This window comes from Solanum lycopersicum, chromosome 10 (assembly GCF_036512215.1).
Source record: "Solanum lycopersicum chromosome 10, SLM_r2.1".
In the NCBI taxonomy this organism is placed as follows: domain Eukaryota; kingdom Viridiplantae; phylum Streptophyta; class Magnoliopsida; order Solanales; family Solanaceae; genus Solanum; species Solanum lycopersicum.
Genome location: NC_090809.1, coordinates 19,902,690 through 19,927,070, shown reverse-complemented (window position 1 = coordinate 19,927,070; position 24,381 = coordinate 19,902,690). Strand labels below are relative to the sequence as shown.

The 24,381-nt window shown below is 34.0% G+C and overlaps 1 long non-coding RNA gene across 5 annotated transcripts in view; it reads left to right on the top strand.

Moving 5' to 3' along the window:
- LOC101255636 (uncharacterized) overlaps positions 1–24,381 on the top strand; it is a 56,483-nt gene that overhangs the window by 16,579 nt on the left and 15,523 nt on the right. For 2 of the 5 annotated variants that reach the window (XR_011211887.1, XR_011211888.1), the window contains exons 2-4: positions 17,205–20,302; positions 21,713–21,766; positions 22,722–23,955. This is a non-coding gene — a long non-coding RNA (uncharacterized lncRNA). Of the gene's footprint in view, positions 1–17,204; positions 20,303–21,712; positions 21,767–22,051; positions 22,326–22,721; positions 23,956–24,381 lie in introns of those variants that run through there. The other 3 variants (XR_003244160.2, XR_011211889.1, XR_183159.5) reach the window with 3 other exon arrangements.

Sequence of the window (24,381 nt, the reverse complement as noted above, 5' to 3'; positions counted from 1 at the left end):
GAAGTTGAAAAGTCACGAACCAAATCCCATGCTGATGTACAATTCCCAACTTATGAATCCTCTCATAACAATCTAGGATGAACTCATATGTTTCTCCACTCTCAAAACCATGGAACATAGGCAGTTTTCAACTTCAACAACTTGGTCAACATCTCATGTTCATTACCAGTCATAATAGGACCCAACAGAGGGCAAAAGAAAGCATCATTACCTCTAATTCCACCTGCCTTAAGAAAGGTGATAGCCATAGGAGAATTGGTAGGAGTTTGAGTTGCTTGAACAGAAGGTAACACTCTAGTACAAACTAACCCTTTTAGGTATGACATGATCTGTTAAGCTAACAATGGGTCAATGAAAGATTGCATGTTGTCTCAGCCTGTACCTCTTCCTCTTGTCCGACCTCCTCAATATTTTTAACCTTAACATTTTCCTCTATCTCTTCATGATGTACGGGTGTGACCTCGTTTTGGGGAGCACTTTCAATAATTACCGCATCTCTATTAGGCGTTATTCTTCCTCAATATCTACCCTTATCTCTTTATCTACCATTGTCTCGACTGCGACCTCTCACTGTAGATTCCTTAGCTAGATAATTGAGGGGAGCTACAAGTTAGACGCGCAATGAATATAGTGTTAACCTTTCATGGAAAGAAAAGCGAAAGAGGTTTGATACCAATTCGAATAGATAGATACCAATTGGAATCAATTTATAGCACAAAGGAGACAGGAGAAAACACGGAGATTTCCTAAAGCCCGATAGTCTCTCGAAGAAAAGTAAAGGTGTCTCTACACCGTTTCGCAAGACTCGACTAGAATTTCTTTGGTACATCAAGATCAACGAATCTAGGCTCTGATACCAAGTTATTCACAACCCAGACCTTTGTGATTGACACCGACACTAACCCTCATATGGGAGAACCATTTATACTAATTAGCTAACCAAATTAATCCAAATACCAAACCATTTGAATTACGAAAGCAATTTAAGTAACTAAAAACTGAAGTTTTCATATGCTTCCAAAAGATCTAAGAACTAAGCAATGAAGAAATAATACGCCTAGAACTTGAAATAAATGTACCAAAACTTCTTACAAGATCCATAAGACTAACAAGAAGGGTCTTAACCCAAAGCTAATAACACTATATATAATTAGAAAATTCTAAGTCTGAAATGTGGACATAAAAAGAAGAAGATCTCATGGCAGGAAAGAAGAATTGGCTCACTCTTGAATTTGATAGACGATCACTGATCTTCTAAACGAGGTCTGTCAATAGCCGCTTGAAAATATCCTTTACTGAACAAAGAAAGAGCAAGTGCAGTATATGTACACAACAATAGTGTACTAGTAGGATCACGCTACCACCCCTCTAAGTGCGACATATATAAGTTAATACAACATAACAATCACACGCGTACAACGAATATACATAATATCATCAAAATTTATGAACAACGTACAATTTCACATTTCTCAAAATACACCATTATAAAAAATCATTGGTCCTCTCGTGCAACCAAAACCCAAACTGTTAGGATACCCTGATGTGGTACCAGATCCAATGTTTTATACCAGAATGTGGCAATCGATTCCATAATTATGCTAGAAGATGGAAACTAATCCACGTTAGTGTGTCAGAACGCAACACTCGATCAATTCAACAAGACACAATCACAATCAAAAGTATACTCTCGAGATCATATAATCAAATCACGATCCATAGAATTCATCATTTATTTATCTCATTTATAATAAATGTGATCAATAATGAAACATTCACATATATACATTTAATAATGAAGCAAGAACAAATATGCATCACACATTCATATAATCACAACCATCACCTACCCCGATCATGCTTGAATCCCCTAAAAACTTAACTCTTCACTTTCTTGATTATTTACACTTGTTCTTGGTCTACAAAAGATCAATATAATACGAAACTCAATAAACAATAACTAATAACCTGAATAACTAACAATTCTATCAACCCTATATCATACCCATGATCCCCATACCAAGATTAGGGCTTTCTTCACCATTATTTCCAGATCAAAACCTTTATCCGTCGATAATTACCGATTAGATGACGTTTTACGGATCAAAAAATGTATTCGGGAGTTAAACTTTTACCTTTAGCATCAAGAATGATAAAAGACAGTCAAGAAAACCCTGTGTTCGTTCCTTAGCTCTCAAGTTTTAAAATTGCAAAATAAAATACTTTTGTGGTTTATTTACGACTTTAAGTCCTGTTTGCCCTGCCATGGCGGTACCCATCCCGAGCCCTAACAGTAGAAATCCCGCCTCAAAGTCTTTTATGGAACTAATGAGAAAAATTAATAATTTCAAGACCCCATTTCACAATACAGTTTCAACCAACGACATTTAGAAACAAAACGTTTACGCTAAGATCAATTCTAGGAGTTCTACTCGCCTGAATTCATTTATGTGAAGTCGTTCGGTTCCTTAATGACTTATCTATCTACTGGTGTGATCAAATTCTTAATTAGATCACCCAATTGTTACCAGATTACCTAGAGGTTATTGACTCTAATTTCATCCAAATCTTGACTTGCTTCGGAAATTTCAAGTTACTACAAAAAAGTTTTCTGACCCAATATTTTTCCTTGTTGGCTTTTCTATAAAGAAGAAACTGGTCGTTATATAGACTCACTTATAAAATATTAAAACGAGCGATGTGATTATTGGTCTTTAACATTTTAATATTAATAATTGACAAAAAATTTTCTTATTTTGGAGCACAAAGATAGTGCCTTCCCATCTGTTTTAGTGGCTGATCTTTCCTACCATTTGTGGGTATTTTATTGTTACTTATACTCCTTATTAATGCTAACTTGGCTCAATTTCCTTTTGTCCAGTGATTGAATATGGTAAGTCATGTCCATTAATTAATTAATTTAAACTTCAGTGTTTCACTCGTTATTAACTTATGTAACCTATAGGCCAATTATCTTTTTTATTTAATTCTCTATTATGTTCATATTCATTGCAAGCAAGAATTAATTCATTACCTATAAATAGTGATGACCTTCCTTAGTTTGAGTACAAGAAAATAGAGAATGCACAAAAGTTAATCAATGAGAGTTCTTATTAGTTGACCTGAGTTTTTTTTGTGTGGAGCTTTGGAGTCAATTCTTTGTCCACAATTTATACTCTGTGAATTGATTGTTGTATCATGAAGGGGACCACTGAACATAACGATTGTTGTACTTGTGAAAACATTTGTTATAGTGGGTGTGAATCTTCTTAAAGAGAATGAGATATTTGGCCCAACCATAATAAAATTTTATTTTCTTTATTTAATTTGTCAATTGTACTTTGTAATTTCACCGAAAAATCATTCTACTAATAGATTACATCTATAAATGAAAAAAAAAGTTTTTATCGACAAAAAGGATAAAAATAAAGAAGAAAAATAACATTTTCATCTTTTTTGATTATTTTTCCTATTTTTTTTATTATTGCTTATTATTATACAAAAATAAATGTGTCAATTACTACTACTTCATTTAATAATTTCTTCAAATATAAACTTAATTGTTTTTTTTTTTCAATTTACAAAGGACGTATCTACCATTTGGGGAAAAGCCTCTTCATAAAATTACAATGTACTTATAAGTAAAATGATATTTTATATGGTTAAATAACACATTTTGGACACTCTTGACAAAATAATAAAGTTTCTTATCTTAGTGGTTTTGGTCATTCTACTCAAGCTATGTCATTTGCAACCTGGTTTGTCCAAGTTTGATTCCCCTAAATGTGTTATTTGACTTTTGATTTTTTTTTCTTTTGATCAAAAGTTTAAATAAAATTTAAAAGTAGTTATTTAATTAATGTTAATAAGAAAATCCTATTTATTTATTTCATAAAGCTACTAAAAGTTAGAAGGCTCTGTATAGAATTATTTTAAATATAACTCGTTTGATTCTACTCTTTATTTTTAATTTTCATGAAATCTTGAATCATAAAAGTGATTTCACTCTAAACTTAATTTTCCGTCTCTTTTAACTTTGTATGTTCACTTTCTATCAAATAAACGTGAACATTAAAGCTAAATATATGTAGTTTGATCTTAATATTTTTGATAGATTTTTAATTAAAAAAATTCATCATTAATGTTACATAGTTTACAAAATTGAAGTTCACCCATTCATTAAATTAGTTTTATTAGCTATGAAATTTTCAGAAACCCCTCGTAATATATGTAAAGTTATGACACTCAAAAGTCAGGAGATCTGGAAAAAAAAGTCATAAGATTGATGAAAATAAATACAATTAAGTTTTTATGTTAAGGAAATGAATAAATGAAGGAGTAGTAATATAGAAGTTTATATTTGTATAATAACAAGAAACGAATAAATAAATAGGAAAAGTTACTAAAAGAAAGGATAAAAAGATAAATAGGATTCTTGGTCAAAGAGAGACGCCACATCACTTTTCTTTTACCCACCTTTATATTATATATAGATTGAAAATGTTAATATCAGCGTTTAGCCTTCATATTCTAAATTAGTACTAGAAATATTAACCTTAATTAAAGGCGCATAAGAAAAAATAAAATATCAAAAATATTTTAAAGAAAATAAAATGTAGAAAAAATAAGTAGAACAAAGAAATTACAAGATATAATGCCAGCATTAATATTTCCTTTCAAATCACAAAACAAATGTTTCCTTATTCTCCACCTCGTTTAATATGAATCTCATAAATAAATTGATTCTTTCTCCAAATAAATTTTCTAACCCATTGAAAAACTCAACACTCTTCCTATAAATTCCTCAGATCCTAATTTACTATTAATCTTACAAAGGTAGATTGATTCTTTCCCTAATTATTTTTTCTCGCCCATTGATACATTCTCACTCTTCCTATATTTCTCAACCAAAATATTTTTCCCTCATTTATCTCATTATAAGAGAAATTGTTGTGTGATATCTTCAAAAAAGATTATATTTTATCCTCACTGTTGCACATCAATTAAAGTTTTCGGCTAACGCTCGGATCTGCAGTAGAAAAAAATAGACACAATGTGCAGCATAAGTACAAAAAAACATGTACCACTAGGAATCATAGGTTGACTGATTTCGGAACGAAAATATATAATCTAGGAAATATATGGTAGGTAAAAAATGTCATATAAATGTAACAATAACAATAAGTTTAACTGTACAGCTCAATAGTCTAGATGTAATGGAGCGGTAAAGTAAAGTAGCTATCTAAAACATAACTTGACCCTATAATCTCAGAAGGCACACATGTGTGGAATTTAAAGGTAAACAACCCAAATGGACCCAACAAGCCGAATGAGTGCAAAAATGAGATAATGGTATCCCTGTCTATGACTAAGTATAATCTAGAGTTGAAACGACCCCAATCTTGAACCACGATGAATACACCCTAAAGAATCCAATTGAACAAACATATCAAGAGTACAATACAACTAATAAATGTGTGCTCAGACTCAAAATGTGGCTTCAATAAGTGTGCTCAAACATCAAATTGCGGCAAGTGAAAGTGTGCACGAGCCTCAAACAATGACTAGTAGAAGTGTGCCCGGACCTTAAATTTGGCTAGTACACTTTATAGAATTCCATAATCACATATTATTCATAATGTAGGAATACTTCATAGAACTAGACCTCTTTCTAAATAACAAGAGACCCACTCCAGCTACAAATCAATGTCCTGATCCAATGTAACAAAAAAGGCCTAAAATCACAACTCAAACACGTCAGGGCCACATCATAGGGAAGTTATGGATAAATTTAGTAAGAGGAGAGTTCTGATTGATCTAAGTATTTATGCTACCAGACTCAAGCTCGCTACACCTGACTTCAAGAAGTTATAACCATCCGGAACGACAGTAGAGGATTTTTAAGACATAAAAGCTCAACATAGAACTCTAATTAAGGTAATCACTAGCTTATGCCTAGGCTAAGTCCAAAAATAAGTCATAATTAACCATACACGAAAGCATAGAGCTAAACCATTGCATGATACAACAGAATAAACAAGATAAACATGCTTAGTTCCCTCGAAATTACCCCCTAGGTTGGTTAAGACAAGATTTATATCTAATAAATATCAGACATGCTAAGAAACTTTCAATAACTAGCTAAACACATGTAAGTACAAACATAAACTTAATTTACGATTGGTAAGTCATAGCTACCTCAATATCAATTGCACCTACTCTAAAATCTACTAGTAAAGAGATTTAACCTACTAAAATAAATAATGTCACATTAAAAATAAATGACCATGACGACAATATGCATTTTTGACACCCAAATTTACAATAATTTAGGGGTGAGGGACTAAAAATGAGTCAAAAAGTCATTGTGCGATCCACAAAAGGAATTTAAAAATTGACTCCGTCAATCAGTCCCATTTGGCTCAAGAAGCTCGTGCTCTATAGATAGTCACAATAAAAGATCATATAAAGCCAAAACAATTGATGCATCAATAGGCGAGGGAAGGAAATTTACAAGCTTACATTTGTAATCAACGAGCCTATTGAGTTTAAATTAAGATCAAACATGATAAAATTCTATTTCTAAGGTTCAAAGTTAATTTTACATAGCTTTACACCTCTATTTTGGGTGATTTCAAGATCCATGGGTAAGGAATAAGAGGAGTTTCATATTGGAGAGTTCAGGAATTTATTAGGGATATCAATTGGAGGTATATTTCATCCCAAAGGGGACTTCCTAGTTCTTTGATGGTGTTTTTCTTTGTGAATTATTGCATATTTTTTTTTGCTTTCTTCCAAGCATTGAATGATGTCTTGTTTTGAACAGAAGATCAACTTTTAAAATTAGACCTTTTAACACAACCAAATTATGATTCTCAAAGTGGGTCATATATTCCCCTTTTTAAAGCATGGTAGTAATCATAGGACATTTAGAAAATAAAAGCTCAAAATCATGATTATGGAGCGCGTGATGTTTGCATTTAGGTAGGCTTCGGCTTCCCGATCCTTAGATTGAGCTTACTATTGTAAATTCATATTGCATTTCTAAAGGGGGGGGGGGGTTTCTTTTAGTTTATCATGACTATTTTGTTAGAAATGACGCTTTAGGACATTTTCCCTATTTTCAAGGACTCGTGTATGATTATTCCTGTACATGATCATGCCTTACCTTGTAGGTGTCTATCTCTCACAATTTCGTGGTCGTGAATATCTTTTTATTAGGTTTAGTGTAGATTTAGGCTAGTGGTGCCTTACGCTCATGTCTTGAAGATAACATACCTTAGAATTGATGCGACATCACTACAAAATTGCTTATCCTCTTGTAGAGTGTTTCAGTAGACTTTGGTCTTATAGTGTGATCCTTATCTAGGTGAAAACTCAACTCTTATGAAACGTATCCATAAATTACACTTGTGATCGACTCTGCCATGTTCATGGGTCAATTTAGGCTTTATCCAACATTCAGTATCTAGTCTTAGAGCTGGAGTTGAGTGGATCCTTTTTAATTTTGGAGGTGGTTATGAGATGTGGTTTAAATTATTTGTGACCTAGCAATGGAAAATTAAGGATTTTGGAGTTCTTTTCCACAATTCAAAGTTTGTGTTTTTTTATCTTGTGTTTGAGGCCCCTATGTACGTACTTATTAGCTGGGTGAGAGTCTAGGGCATATGTCCTTTGTCACGGATTAACGCGCTGACTCATATTTTTGAATTTATTCGAGTCTCAGCACACCCATTTTAGTCGAGTTTGAGTTATGACTTGGTGGTTCAGTTTTGGGTTCTTCATTTGTGTTTTTTGTGTTTCTGGTCTGTGGAAGATCATGACATTTCTAGATGTGTTCTCTAGTTTTTCTATTAGTTTCTTATATCTTCTATGTATCCACCAGTCTTATGGGGGGCACATTTGAGTTTTTTTTACTTCAAGTTGCCCATGATTTTGCCTTATGTGCTTTGTGGATCAAATTAGGTTTTAGATAGCTATTTACTTAATTTTTTGTTCTTTTCATTGCTCGTTCACTTCTTAGTTAGGATTTTCGTTACTATATTATTTACATGGATTTTAGTTGCTTTATTTTCCACTTTTCATTATTGCTTTTACTTTTCAAGCTCCGTCGACCTATGATGCCCGCAGAGTAACATTTATTTGATATTTATATAACACTCGACATATGTTTTTGTGATGTAGTTCGAAGCTCCAGTCACCCATTTTTATATGAAACTCGTATAAAGGATATTTTGAGGTGTGGATAAACCTATGTCATTATATATCATGTTCGTGTCCTTTTGTTTAGTCATATCTACATACGGAAAGTAGGTTGTCTTAACGAGGTTTCTTATCCATTCTTTCATATAAGGGTTGTTAGTTCACTTCTCCTCTTTGGAGTTTATTTCAATAAGAGTTAGGTACTTGTGTTGATCTTAGCGCAACTTTCCACCTACATATTGATGGGCAACCGAAGCATAGACATCATGTTTTGGAGTATCTATTGTGGTTTGTTTTATTGTACTTTGGAGGTTAGTGAGACCAATTCTTAGCTTTGGTGGTATTTCTTTACAACAACATGTATTACTTTTGTATTTAAATGTATGTTTGATGCCTTATATGGTGGGACTTGTCACTGTCCAATTGGTTGGCTTGAGGCTTTTAAGCCTAGGTTGCATGGTGTTGATTTTATTTGAGATACCTCAGATCCTGTGTGGGTTATTCAGTTTAGGCTTAGGTTAGCTCAGCGCACGTGTAAGAGTAATGCTCACTTGAGATGCTGACCTTTGAGATTTGGATTTGGTGATCAACTATTCCTTTGAGTGTCCCTATGAATGATGTAATACGATTTAGGAGGTGGTTCAAGCTTAGTACAACTTATATAGGTTCATTTGAGTTTTTGTGGATTATTGGTGAGCACTCCTAAGATTTGGCGATACCTCCTACATTCGAGCTATTCATTCGGTTTTTCATGCTTCTATGCTTTGTTGGTATGTTCGTGAAGAGTCTCATATGCTCCGGTATGATTCAATTAAGTTGTATGATGGTTTGACCTTCGTGGAAAAGCAAGTTTCTAGTAAGATACATTCCCTTTTTTTTTAGCTCAAGAGACATTTATGTGGTTAAGGTCCATTGGAGGTATCGTGTAGTCGGGGAGGCACTATAGGAGATTGAACACAAGATGCGAGAGTACTTTCCTTGAGCGCTTGATCCTTCATGTACATCTTGACTCTTAGGATTTTTTTTATATAAGTCACTTTTATTTTATTGTTATTGCCTTCTTTTCATTATTTATAGTGTTCTTATAGAAATCCCAATAAATTTATGACTTACTGGAACTAATAATTTTGTCCGTGTAGCCTATATCATTTGTGTGCACGATATGCTCAACGATTTTTGAGAACCCCATTAGGGATTTTCAAGTTGCGCAAAGCCATGTCATGTGCATCAACTCGTGCACCCACTTCGCTCTTCACATTGCTGGACTACATATTACATCCACATTGACTAGTTGACTTGGCTCTGAATTCACAGAGGGTTGAGGGTTTAGTGTTCGCAATTGCGGGTCCTAGGCTGCATTTATGAAGGTTAGAGAGGTTGAACCTCTACATTTACATGCATGCTCTACATTGCTAAGGTCTCTTTTGTATAGTCTTTTAGATAGGGGGTGTGCAAAAACCGTACCGACCAATAAACCAAACCGATAAAATGTTATTGGGTTATTGTTATTGGGAATTAGGTTATAGGGTTTTTAATGGGTTTAGAAAAAATATTTATTGGGTTATTGGGTCGGTTTCGATTTTTCCTATTGGGTTATTGGGTAAACTGATAACCCAATAAGACGATAGTTATTTACTACTTTACCCTTCCTCAATATTAAATATACATAATTTAATACATAAATAGATTCAATATTAGCTTTTCAGGCTATGTGATTTTTTTGTTAGGAAATTGGTGAGAACTTAATTGATTATCTGGTGGATCAAGCAACTGTTCAAGATTGTCTCATTGAAATATTTTATTTTAGTTTTAATTCTAGTTCGTAATTGTAAGCGCTAGCTTTTGCAAGTTTGTGAATGTAAGTAATTTGATCAACATTCAAAGTTTTCTATTATGTTTTGGCGGTAAGTTGGTAACATGTAATTATAACATACGTACTATTATATATTATTTGATCGATATTTTCTTATTGGGTTAACCGAAACCGAACTGATAACATCAAAAACTGATAAACCGATAAAAAGTTTCTTATTGGTTTATTATTGGGTTAGCATATTTTAAAATCGAAAATCGATAAACCGAATCGATTATATGTAAAATCGAACCGAATCGACCGATGCATACCCCTACTCTTAGATATAGACCAGATGTGATCAACTTCTGTTTATAAGGTTAAAAGTTAATTTTAGAGATTCCACTCCTCCATTTTTGGTGAATTCAAGTATTGAGGTTTAAAATTAGCGGGTCTTTGTATTGGAGTATTCATGGATTTGTAGGGGCCACTGATTGGATATATAATTTGTCCCAAATTGAAATTCCTAGTTCATTAAAGTATTCTACTTGGTGAATTGTTGCATTTTGTTGTTTAATGCCTTTCGACATTCAATTTTATTTCATTTTCGGACACAAGCTCAGTGAGTAAAATGGAGCTTATGATAGAGTCAATTTGGGAATCACAGTACGGGTTCAACATTCGTATTTTCTTTTATTGATTTCGGATCCATCTCCAATGTTGGGTATTTTCTATTAAACATTCATTTTGATATTATGATACTGTTTTTTATAGTGAGAAATCAATAGAAGTCCAGTTAAATGGGAAAAACTCTAGAATCGTGATTTTAGAGTGCACACTTTTCATTGAGGCCAACTACGACTTTTGGGTCTTTAGATTTAGCTTACGAATGTAAATTTCATGCGGACTTGCTACAATTGGAGTTTTTTTTTAAAATTGATCATGCCTATTTTGTTTGAAATCATTATTTGGGTCATATTTTTAGATTTTGAGGTATTCTTGTGTGCAAATTCTTGTAAGTGATCATGCCTTACCTTGTGGTTGTCTAGTTCTAGTTTATTTGTGATGTTGATTATCTTTTTATAAGTCTTAGACTAGGTTTATTCTTCTATTTCCTTAGAATCGAGTTTTAGAGCTGGTAGGTCTTAGAATTGCTCCTACGTCACTTCAGTTTCCTAGCTATTTCAGACAATTACAGCACACATGGGTTTGATAGTTACATCCTTAGCTAGGCGACAACTCTACTCTTATGAATTTTTATCCATATTTTACCCTTTTGATCTAATCGAGTGTGTTCGTCGACTTATTCAGTTATTATAAAATTATATGGCATTAACTCTTGGAGTTAGAGTAAGAGTGCGTCGCTGACGCTTCTAGTGGTGGTTCCTCATTGTGTCTTAGATCGGCTGTGAGTTGGTGAAGGAAAATTAGGGATTTTTGAGTAACTTTCTAGGGTTCAAGGTCGATGTCGTCTTGTTATCTTGGGTTCGAGAACCTTGTGTACTTAATTCAATCATTAAGATCAATAATCAAAAGACCTATGGTGATTGAAGAAAGCCCTAGATAATTTGGGGAATTCTACCCTTTGAAATAGAGTAATTTGGGGACTCCATGAGTGAAAAAGATTCATAGATTTAGAATACTATACCGGAAGTCCAACTGCTTATCTTAAATAGAGGAATTGAGACCTTAACTTGAAACCCTAGTTGAATCCTTCTTCTTTTCAAGATTCTAGAGAGAGAATATTTTTGAGGAGATTTGTTTTTTCTTTTGGGAATTTAGAAGAATGAACTAAATGGGGGTGAATTTGGGGGTAAAAAGGCTTATATAGGGGTTCTAAACATAGGTAAAACAACATAGTATAGGAATTAAATAATTATGAAAAGACCCATATAACCCCCAAAGTAACTATCACATGACCAATGACTGATCCTAGTCGAAGGACCATGGTTTAACCTAGGGTCTGTCCTGGTGGACCGCATTTGGTCATAACAGACTAAGATTTTGAGCCTCAAACCACAAAACTCGACCACGAGCCATGGCTTGACATATGGTCAGTAGGATTGTCCATAGGTCTTTGCCCTGAAACTATAGCTAGGTAGGATAAATAAATACCTGACCTATGGTCTGTGGTTTTATCCACGGGCCGTGTGTGCCCGGTATGGTGTGGTACCAACAATATCTAGAAAAATTGAATTTGACTATTTTTTAATACAAATTGTTACAAGATGGTAGAGACACTTTTTCTCTTCAAGTTCATGCATTACAAGCCACATTCCAGTGGCTAATGGACCTGAACTCTACGTTCACGGAGGTTGGGGGTTTAGTTTTCGCAATCACTGTCCCTAGGCTACATTTGTGAAAGTTATGGAGCTTAAACCTCCACATTTACAAGCCTAGCTCCATGCATGATCAACTTCTATTTGTAAGGTTCAAAGTCAATTTTAGAGATCCTTATACCTCCATTTTAGGTGATTTCAAGTGTTGTAGGTTCGAAATTAGCAGGTCTTCTAATCGGAGTGCTCACACATTTGCATGGGGACATTGAGTGGGTGTAAATTTTCTTCCGAGTTAGACTGTCTAGTTATTTAATGGTGTTTTACTTCGTGAATTGTTGCATGTTGTAGTTTGATTCCTTTCAACAATTAATGTTGTCCCATTTTGTAATACAATCTCAGTGAGTTGAATTGAGCCTTTTGAGAGACTCAATTCCTGGATTCACAGTACAAGTTCCAATTTTGACATTTTTTTAATTTTGGGTCCATCCCCAAATGTTGGATATTATGTATCAAAACCTTCATTTTGATATAGTGATTTTGTTTTTGATAGTGTATCATCGATTGAAGGATATTAAAAAGGGAAAACTCATAATTTTGGAGAACACATAGTTTGCAATGTTGTAGGCTATGACTTCCGGTTATTAATTTATCTTACGATTGTAAATTCATTTTGACTTGCTACAATTGGAGTTGGATTGTAGTTTATCATAACAATTGTGTCTGAAATCATTATTTAGGTTATATTTCTAAGTTCCAAGATTTCTTATATGTTGATCTTGTAAGTAATCATTCCTACTTGTGGTTGTCTATATGTAGTTCATTTTTAAAAAATCTTAAATAGGTTTTTAATAGCCTTAGACTAGGTTTATGCTGCGATTTCCCTAGGCTCAAGTTCTAGTGATGAAACCTTACAATTTCTCTAACGTCACTTTGGATTGCTTAGCTCCTTGCAGATATTCAACTCTTATGAAATGTTTATCCATAATTTAACCTTGTGGTGAACTCGGGCGTATTTTTGGGTCTACTTAGTCTTTATCCAACTATTTGGTATCAAGTCTTAGAGTTGGAGTGTGTATCTATCAATTCTAAAGGAGGTTCACCGTTGCGGCGTAGTCCTGTTTTAGGATAGCAAAAGAAAATTAGGGATTTTGGAGTACTTTTTTATGGTTCAAGGTCCATGTGCTTCTTGATATAATGGGTTTAAGGACCTTGTGCACTTACTTGTTAGACAACTTAAAGTCCTTGGCTTACCTACTATTTATTTGGGTTCATGGCTACGCATATATAGAGTCGTGGTTTGATGTCCTGATTCATATTTTACCCCGATTTCTAGTCCAGACACACCCTTCTCAATTAGTTTGAGTTCGAACTGGGAATTTCTATTTAGGGTTCTTGGGATGCCTTTATCGCTGTCAAAGTCCTTAGTAGGACGTGAGAGTTCTAGATATGTTCTCAACTTCTTCTAGTAATTCCATAGATCTTTTTATATCCATTGGGATTATAGGGGTTTGTTTGGATTTTTTTACGTTTAATTGAATAAGTGTTCACCTTGTTGTCTTATGGAGTCGATTTAGGTTTTACATAGTTATTTATTTTATTGTTCGTTCGTTCAATAGATCGTTTTCTTCCTATTTAGGATTTTTGTTACTATTTTCTTTCCATGGATTTTAGTCGCTTCGTATTCCACATTTCATTATTGCTTTTTCTTCCGAAGTTTAGTTGGCCTATAAATCCTATTCCTGTTTGTTTGGTAATCATATTGAATTTCACACCTGCTTTCCTAGTGCTGGTCTGAGTACTAATTGTCTGCATTGATATCGAGCTCGCAACGGGTACCTTTAGAGAGAGGGTTATCTTATGGCTTTATGGACCATGCCTAACTCATCCTCTTTAGTTTTTCCTAGTGTTTTGATTTTGAGACGATTCTATATATTTTTTGTTCACTTCTGCGACTTGTGCTCTTTCGTAGTAGGTCTGTACATGTGACTACTAGGGTATGGGTGGGATATCATTTGATATATATGAATGTATAGTGTTTATGGTCTTATCTTCCACTGTTCCCTTAATGTTTTATGTTTTATTTCCAATTATTTGTTGTATCTACCATGTATTCCTATTACTAGGTGTTTAGGGAAACAAATTGGTTCACCTAACCCTGGAAAATCAAATTTCATAATGACTATACTTTTCATATAGAATTGAGGGTCTTAATGTTTTCTATCATTATTTGCATATTGATTGACTATTCAAAAATTCAAGTTATTTCTTAGTATGTGGTATATTAAAGGTTTTTAATTAAGTCTTAATCCATATTATTAATTGCATTTAAATATCACAAAAATTAAACACATAGACAAAGAACACATTTTCATTAAAAAAAATATTCAAAATATCACAAGTCATATGATCACTAGTCTACATTACATATCATCTTTCTCATTACGTAGGTGATGAGGATTTATTACACTATCAGCCAAAATCTTAGCTAGATTGTCTATAGGAGAATATTGATAAAAATAAGGCCTAGGACAGGTCCTTAGAAGCCAATGTCTCTTTATATTAGCTTCAAGATACTTTTTTTGCTTCCACTTGACTTTTAGTTTATACATATATGCCAAAAAATCCTTATTTGGACCAAGACAGGTATAAATGCTAATCATTAATGTCATCCAATGATCTGGAAGCGAAAAAATAAATATGAATAAAGCTTCTAGATCCAAGACCCATATAAAATGGGAAGTCAACTCTTCTCGTTTAGTCTTAAATAAATCAATATATTCTGGTATGGAAGAAGATGGGTCCATTTTGATATGTTTAAACTCCTCATATTTTCTTCTCCCTTCCCTTATCCAAGCTCTTTGATCCCGTAAGGTATTTTGAATAGATCTTGGAACAACATTTCTAATGATTCCGGAATCACCATCAATATCGTCACTAGTTATTGTCCTTCGTCGACGAAGTCTTCTATGTTGTTTTCTTTCTTGATTGTTAGTACCACTCACAATTGTACTGCTTCGATTTTTTCGCCGTCTCCTTCCATACATTTCTAAAATGAGAAAAATGAAACAAATATAATATTTATTTATTACCATATAGGTGTTAAAACATAGTTTCTTCCACAAAATTATTTATTTCAGTAAGATTTGGAACATAGTTAAATATATCAAACTATGTAAAATTTCCACAAAGTGAAACATTCAACATTTTATATATTCCTACAATTCAACCTAGAAAACCTATCAAATTGGGTAAATTCTTTTAACCTAAACTATGAACAGGGTCTTTACTACCCTTTCAAACTCTCTTCAATTCACATTAATGAAATATTTTATCTTTTTAAATTTTTGATGATGAGAACTGATCTTTTCAAATATCTTAGATTTGAAGATGAATATCTTATGTGTAAAGAAAATCTAAAACTAAAAATTACAATAATAAAATAAAGTAGAAAATCCAGGCTTTGATATTATCAAAAAATGAAATACATCGACTATACCTGTTAATGAAAATATGTTTTATTCAGGATCAAACCAAAAATTCTTTGTATCTCTTTGACAAATAAAAAATCATCTTTTACTGATGAAAACAATGTTGTGATTTTCGTTTTGATGAAAAACCCATTTATTCACCTATATTTATAATGTGTCCGGGCTAGGAGATATTAAAAATATACTTTAACTCATTGATTATTCTTAATGATATTTTATTTCTTATATTTATGTTAAATAATCATTAATCATTTAATATATATGTAACCGTTGTATTTTTTCATGCTTTTATTGTTATCACTTTCCGTAAATTCCGTATACGTTTTTGTGTTGTTGTTGGATGAGTGGCACACTTTTCAAGGTGGTTGGGAGAGTTTGGTGTGAGTGCTGTGGTTGAATAAGTGGCACACTTTTCAAGGTGGTTGGGAGAGTTTGGTGTGAGTTTTACCCTTTTGGAGGCTAATGACATGAATTTGTTGACCTTAGTCAACCTCCAGAGATCCTGATATCGGATGAATTTCATCAGTTTAATTAGTTTGGGTTTTTTAACCACCGGGTTCAATCATTATAAAAAAGCCAACGGTGAAAAAATTTGGGTCAGAAAACTTTTTCGTAGTAACTTGATAATTTCCAACCTAGTCAATATTTGGACGAAATTTGAGTCATTAAATTATAGGAAAATATGGTAACAATTGATGATCTAATTATGTATTTGATTGCATGAGTAGATAGGGAAGATGTTAAGAAACCCGCATAACTTTACGAAATTTAATCTAGGCAAGTAGAACTCTCAAAAATATTTTAGCATGAACGGGTAGTTGTTGAGTGTGGCACAATTATTCTTACCAGGGCGAGGCCATTGTGGCGGGCTGGGGGCCACCATATAGGAACAAATCCAAGTATTTTCTCGACATTTTTCCACCATTCTTGAGATTAAAAGTAAGGTTTTCACTCCCCAAATCTATTTGATCCTTAGAAAGCAATCTAATGGATAATGATCAACGTGAAAGGTTATGATGTAATTTTTTTTATAATTTTTTTATATTTATTTTTTTATGGTAAAGAAAGCGCTAATATGGGTATCTGGATCATGGGTATGATCCAGGGTTAATTGAATTGGGAGTAATTCTGGTAATTAGTTATTGTTTACTGATTCCAATGTTATATTGATCGTTTATACACCAAGAACAAACATCAAGTGGGAAGAATCAAGTTTCTTAGGGGATTGGATCTCTGTTCAAGGTAGGTGACGGTTTTCATTTAATCATTTGATATATGTTTATTCTTGCTTCATTTTAATATGTGTATTTATGCAAATGTTGCATTATTAACCACAATTTTCGTAAATGAGATAGATGAATGATGAATGCCATTAATCCTGACTTAATTGTATGATCTTGAGAATATAATTGTGATTTGGTTGTGGCTTTTTGAATGGATCAGGTATTGCATTTTGACATGCTAACTTGGATAGGTTGCAATATTCCGACATAAATATGGGATCAGGTGTCACGTTCTGGCATAAAGATTAGATCGGGTACCACTTTTCGGTATTCTAATAGTATGAGTTTGGTTCCATGAGAGGGCCATTGACTTGACATATATGTGTATCTTAAGAAATGTGAAATTGTATGTTGTTGTAAATGATGATGATATTGTATATGTTTGGGGTATTCATGTTGTTATTATGTTGTATTGACTTACATGTTGCACTTACTGGATAGCCGCGTGATCCTACCAGTACAATGTCGTTGTGTACTATTACTGCGCTAACTCTTTCTTTGTTGAGTAGATGACATCTTCATGGAGCTATGATAGATCTATTTAGAAAATGAGAGATTATTTATTGAATTCAAGGGTGAGAGTTATTTCAGGTCGCCATGAGTTCTCTTTTTGACTTTTTCCATATTTCAGACTTGAACTTTCTAGTTAGTTGTGAGTTCATTAGTTTGTGGTGTAACATTTCTTGTTTAGACTTATGGATCTTTTAAAATTTTTAATACATTGACTTTTGGGTTCTCAGAATTCAATTCACAATTCGTTGTTAGATATTTTAGATGTTTCTGGGGACTTTAGTATATAATTATATAAACTTGCTTCTGTAATGTTAAATACTTTAGGGAAAATACTCAAGTACCCCTCAACCTATGCCTGAAATCTCAGAGAGACACTTACACTACACTAAGGTCCTATTACCCCCCTGAACTTATTTTATATGTAATTTTCAACCCCTTTTTAGCCTACGTGGCACTAGTTCAAAAAAAAAAGTCAACCATCGTTGGGCCCACAAGATAGTGCCACGTAAGCTAAAAAGGGGTAAAAACTTATTAATAAAATAAGTTCAGGGGGTAATAGGACCTTAGTATAGTATAAGTGTGCCTCTGAGATTTCGGTCATAGGTTGAGGGGGTACATGGGCATTATCCCAATACTTTACTATGTTGATTATGTTGGGTAGCAAATTAGTATAAATGTTTCTCCTATTGGAGCTTTAGTGTGGGTGTTTTACTCTTCTGTTTGCATGACGTAAACACTAGATTCAATGACATCAGGCCCGTAGCTCTTGTAAATGCTCCAATTGAGGAACCTATAGTGAGAGGTAGCAGTCGAGATCAGGTAGAGGAAGATTTAGGGTTAGCCTAGGAAGAGTGGTGCCTACTACAGATGGGGTACCAGTAAGAAATCCTCACCAAAATGAGGCCCCTCCCGTAAATAATGAAGATATAGAGGAGAATGTTGAGGTTAAAAATGTTGAGGAGGTTGTAAAAGAGGAAGAGGCGCAGTATAAGACTACATGTATTCCTCACATGACCCAGTGTTCTCTTAAAAGATCATGTCATTCTTGAAAGAATTGGTTGATCCTGGAGTGCTTCTGTCTGTTCAAGCAACTCAAGCTCTCGCCAATTCTCCTGTTGTTATCATTGTCCCAGAGGTGGGAGAGAATGTACGTAATAATAATTTCTTCTTTCACTTATTGGTTCATGTTATGAATTGCAATGAACATGCGATGTTGACCAAGTTTTGAAGTTGAAACCACCTTTCTTCCATGGTTTTGAGAGTGAGGATGCATATGATTTCATCCTTTATTTCTATGAGAGGCTTCATAAGTGGGGAATTTTTCTTCAGCATGGGGTTGAATTCGTGACTTTTAAGCTTTAAGGTGAGGCTAAGTAGTGGTGGAGAGATTATACAAAATAAAGATTTTAATTTTTACCTCTACTTACTTGGACCCAGTTTAATGTCATGTTCTTGGAGAAATATGTGCTTAGGACTTTGAGAGACCGCAACAAAGATGAGCTCATGGATTTTTATTGAGGTAGTATGTTTATCGCTTATGAGGCCAAGTTTCATGCCTTGTCTAGATATGCTACGCAGTCGATTACTAGTACAGAATAGATGATTCATTAATTTTCTAACATTCCTGAAAATGTACTTGTCTATTGAAGAGTCTATTAGATTTTAAGAATATGTATTGGGGTACATAAACATCCCAATGCTCAATATTAGGTAATATTGGGCATGTTAGAAAATATTTGCTTAAGGGTGTTAGCCAATTTCCATGTATTAACAAGTAACTTAAAATACACTTCGATGTTTAGCCAATTTCTATGTATTAAGATATACTTTGATATTCAAATGCTCTAATCCAAGCTTGTTTAGGAATTGTACCTGCAATGAAAATCCTAAACTAAAATATTAAATTCTTAGTTGTATACATTAGGTATGAGGCATCCAAGTGCCAAGCGTAGGTAGCATAGCACATGATCATTTATAATCATCATGTAGATTAAGTCGTGCCCAAGGACATAGTGAGGGTCCTTGGACAAGAAATGCGCAGCAACACATGTGCAAGCACATGTGCAAGAGACCAAGCGACAACACCCCAACCGAATTCGATTAGGGAGGTTAAAGGGCAGGCCTGCGTGCAGGTAAAGCCACATGGGGCCTTGATTCCTAACAAGTCCTAGGGTCTAACTAACTTACCTAAATAACTAACTAACCTAGTATTAACTAAAATAATCTAACTAGTGTACCCGAAATCCTAAAACCTAACCGGGTGACACTAGCCAGGTAACTAACTAAAGAAACATCCTAGTAACTAACATAGGATGGTCCAAAGGGGTTAGTTATGGTCCTAGTGACTTAAGGGTACATTAGTAGTTACCCTAGTTGACTTAATTAATTAAATTATCAACTTAATTAATTAATATAAAAATAATTATGTTACCCGAACCCTAAGTAATTTTTCAGAATTTTGCTAAGTCAAATGCTATCCTATTATTAGTCAATTTAGGAGGGGCGTTTTTGGTAATTTAACATACTAAAAGACCCAATTAAGAGGAGGCTTATGTGATGACTATGTATTGATATAACGTCAGTTTTAGACCACTTTTGCATGTCCCAAATCAGGTCAAACGAAAATTCTCTCAGTTTCTCACTTAAACTCTTCTAAAAACTCCATTGAAGAATGAGAAAAGCTTAAGGAAGAAGACGAAGGTTTGAAGTTTCTAATCAAATTTTCGTGGATTCTTTATCTATAAGGTATGTGTTTTGCACTCTTGCGATTCCTTTCCCGAAGAGGTCCTTTCAATATAAGTTTTCAAGAACTTCAAATACTAGGGTTTTACTCTACAAAATATATTTTCTTCCTAACCCTAGATTTATGATTTTTAACGAAAAGTTTACATTTTCTATGATTAATTTCACACAAACTACTGAGTGTTTGATTGATAATGTTTGAATGTCGTGTAATACATGATATTTATCTAAGTGATGGTTTCCAATGGGTTGTTTATAGTATTTGATAACGTGTAAACATTAGGATTGTGATTAAGACTTGAATGAACCCTTTAACGACCTATTTCCCTTTTCCTACACTATGCATTGATCTTGTACATGATTTGATGAGTTGTTCTTGATAATGTTATTGAGTATTTCACTAAATATGATTATGAATATTGTAAGATGAATAAGGTTCTTGGAACCAAGAGGTAAGTCTTCTAAAGTTATGATTACTTTACAATGTTTATGTTTGCCTATAAATCATGATGTTATGTTATGAAAGTATGTATGATGTTTTTATGTGTATATGTTGGGATATGAACAACGTTAAAAGTGATATCATGATAAGACTATGAAAATGCAAGTTATGATATTCTCTTGTATGCTTTACACAAGATGACTATGTTATGTTAACCTCTCATATGAAGGGTTGCGATGTAAGTAAATCCTTATCTAATCCCTAAACAGATCATCATGATGTTTATAAAGGGAGTTAACCTCCTATTACCTATAATAATTTTATGATGAAAGAAAATATAAATATTATTTCAAGAAAAGGGACTTAAGCTAAGCACCGATGGACTAGATATGAGAAGTATCCCTTCCCTAGTGGAAGGTAGGTCTCATGAGATTGAGTCTGCCATGTAATGTGGAACTATGGGTCTCTAATACATCTCCTAGTTCTTGAACTATGTTGTTACCATAGGATACTAGCTAGTGGATCCAACTAGAAAGTTATGTCATGTAGGTTCTATTTTGGCCGGTAGACCAACTCTTTTCGGTTTGGGAAGACACTGGATTCCATGTTTATCTCACATGGTCTATGTCGGTTAAGGAGAATTTTCCCTCATGTAAAAATGAAAGACAAGTACGTGAACATAGACTAGGGTAACTTGAGTAGTCTACATAGTATAGGTAGGGGTGTGGGACTCTACCTAGACATTGCACAAGTTGACTCTAAGAGAAGTCCTAGGGTATTGTTCTTATATAATATGATGACATGAAAGATATATGTTATGATACATGATGTTACTCTTATATGATGTTAGTTATTATGATGAACATGTTATTGATTTATATTGCTATTTGAAGTGATGACTACTTATTTTACAAGTTTTATGAAGCAAAGTTTTACTTATGGTCTCCTATCTTATCTATTTGGTTGTGTAGGGTTATCGGGCTTCACATAACCATTGCAATTGTAGGTTGGGGATGGGATTATTGGTGAGTGTTTTGTATGCTACGCTATATGATCCATTGAATATGAAAAGTAAATATGACTCTATGGTATTGTGTCTTTGATTATGATAATGATTTAAGTTTTTGGAATCCTTAACTTGTATATGATACATGCTATGTGCATTAAGGACTTTCACATGACTTAGCATGTTTTCTAATGAAACGATTAATAATCCTTTTTCATGCATTTCATTATATGTTACGTGCATATACCCATACTTAGTACATGTAGAGTACTAACCCCACTACTTTATATTACTACAACTCTAGGTTCCTGCTATTGAAGTTTAAGCATGTTGATTTGAAGAAGCATGGAACTCATTCTCCAAGTCTTGGTAGCTCATCATGTTCGGGGATTCTATCTTTAATTTTCTAGATTTATGAAGACATTAGTAGAATTTAAGAGTATTAGATTTCAATTTATGTTCTTTCAATTCTTTTGTTTTAAGGCCTATATGGCAGGCATATAAACTATTATTGGCTAAGTACACAATTTCAATCTTTAGATGGTTTTATATATGTGAGACAATTTCTTAGAATATCATATAGTCTATGAATGATAATATAAAATCTGAGTATACTTCAATAGTATGTTAACATTTTTAATTTTTTCGCTAAATTTAATTGTATGATTGTGATGAACGCTAAGAACACGTTTGTCTGCGACCTCTGATAGGTTAACGATGCCGGTCTCATTCAGGGTGTTCTCTCATGGCGTGACAAACTTGGTATCAGAGCATGAGTTTAAATATCCTAAGGATAAATGTCTCACTAAACCACATTAACTAGTGTCTTGTTCATGGTTGTGAAGTGCGTCACAATTAATGATGTGAGGCTATGTGATGATTAGGAAACTCTTTTCTTGATACTCCTATGTCGTGCCTTTAGAGTTTTGACACTATGTGTCGTTTAGTATCTTATCTCTTTCTTGTGTATATAGGGGATTAACACAAGAAGGACTGCCGCGAGGAGAGTAGGAGAGTAGATTGGGAATGCAGGAGCGACTCCCCAAGGCAATCGAAATGCTCCTCAAGTGCAAGCTGCTGCAAATGATCAAGTTCCAGGAATCCTGCAGCTATGACGAATGGTCAAGTGAGGGCTGCCCTGTCCCAAATGGCCCAATCCATCACCCCCAAGATCAAACCATCACGGCTCAAGCGAACAGGGAGGTTGTTCCTCGAGAGAAGCAACATGCTAGTACTATAGCAAGTTGTCTGAGAGACTTTACGCGAATAAATCCTCCAAAGTACTTTGGATCGAAAGTTGATGAAGACCCCCAAGATTTCCTTGATGAGGTATATAATATTTTGTTTTCTATGGGTATGAGTTCTATGGAAAAGATTGAACTTGCTGCCTATAAACTCAAGGACGTGGCTCAGACATGGTACAACCAGTCGAAAGATAGTAGGGCTTTAGGAGGTGGTCTCTTGACTTGGGAGATCTTCAAAAAGGCCTTTCTTGACAGATTCTTTCAAAGGAAATAAAGAGAAGATAAGGTAGAGGAGTTCATCAACCTTCTCAAAGGAGGTATGAGTGTTAAGGAATACTCCTTAAAACTCATGAAGCTTTCCAAATATGCTTCTTCTTTGGTTTCCAATGCTAGGTATGAAATGAGCCGCCATGTAACAGGCGTGTCTGAAGATCTTGAAGAAGAATGTTGTGCAGCCAATCTTCATGACAATATGGATCTTTCTAGGTTGATATTTCATGCTCAACAAGTTTAGGAAAGTCGCCTAAGGAAGAGGAATAGGGAAGCTAAGAAGGCAAAGTTTTTTGAAGGTAGTTCTTCTAAGAGTAGGCTTGATGTTCAAGACAAGACTAAGTTTAAGAAGAGGTTTTCAAATCAAGTTTCTTATAATTTCTCCATGAATCGCAATGATAGAGGTTCTATTCCTAACCCTCAAGAGGGGAGAAATGTTTATCAACCAAAAGAGAGACTAACTTATGATAAGTGTGGTAAGAAACATGCGGGTGAATGTCTTGTTGGGACTAATAGTTGCTATGGTTGTGGAAAAGGTGGACATATGGTGAAAGATTGTCCTAATGTGAGAACTCAAGGTAAGGGTAATAGCCAAGCTCAACCAATAGGTTCTAGTGTGAAGCTCCAAAAAGGAATTGTTTCTATGCACTCAAGGCTAGGGGTGAACAAGAAATCCCTCCTGACGTTGTGACGGGTATGTTACAAGTTTTCTATGTTAATGTCTATGCATTGCTTGATCCAGGTTCTACACTATTTTTTTGTTACACCTTTGGTAGCTAGGAAATTTGATGTATTTCCCGATGTTTTGATTGAACCCTTTTCCGTTTGTACCCCATGGGTGACTCCGTAGTTGCAAAAAAAGTCTATAAGAAATGCCCTATAATGCTGCCCAATAGAGTTACTCTTGCTGATTTAGTAGAACTTGATATGTTTGGTTTTCATATCATCTTGGGTATGGATTGGCTTCACGATTGTTTTGCTTCCACAAGGGTAGTGAAATTTTAATTCCCTAATGAACCCATTTTAGAGTTGAAAGGGGGATTATATGCCACGGGGTCAAATCATTTCTTGTTTGAAGGCTTGTAAGATGACAGACAAGGGTTTTTATACCATGTGGTGA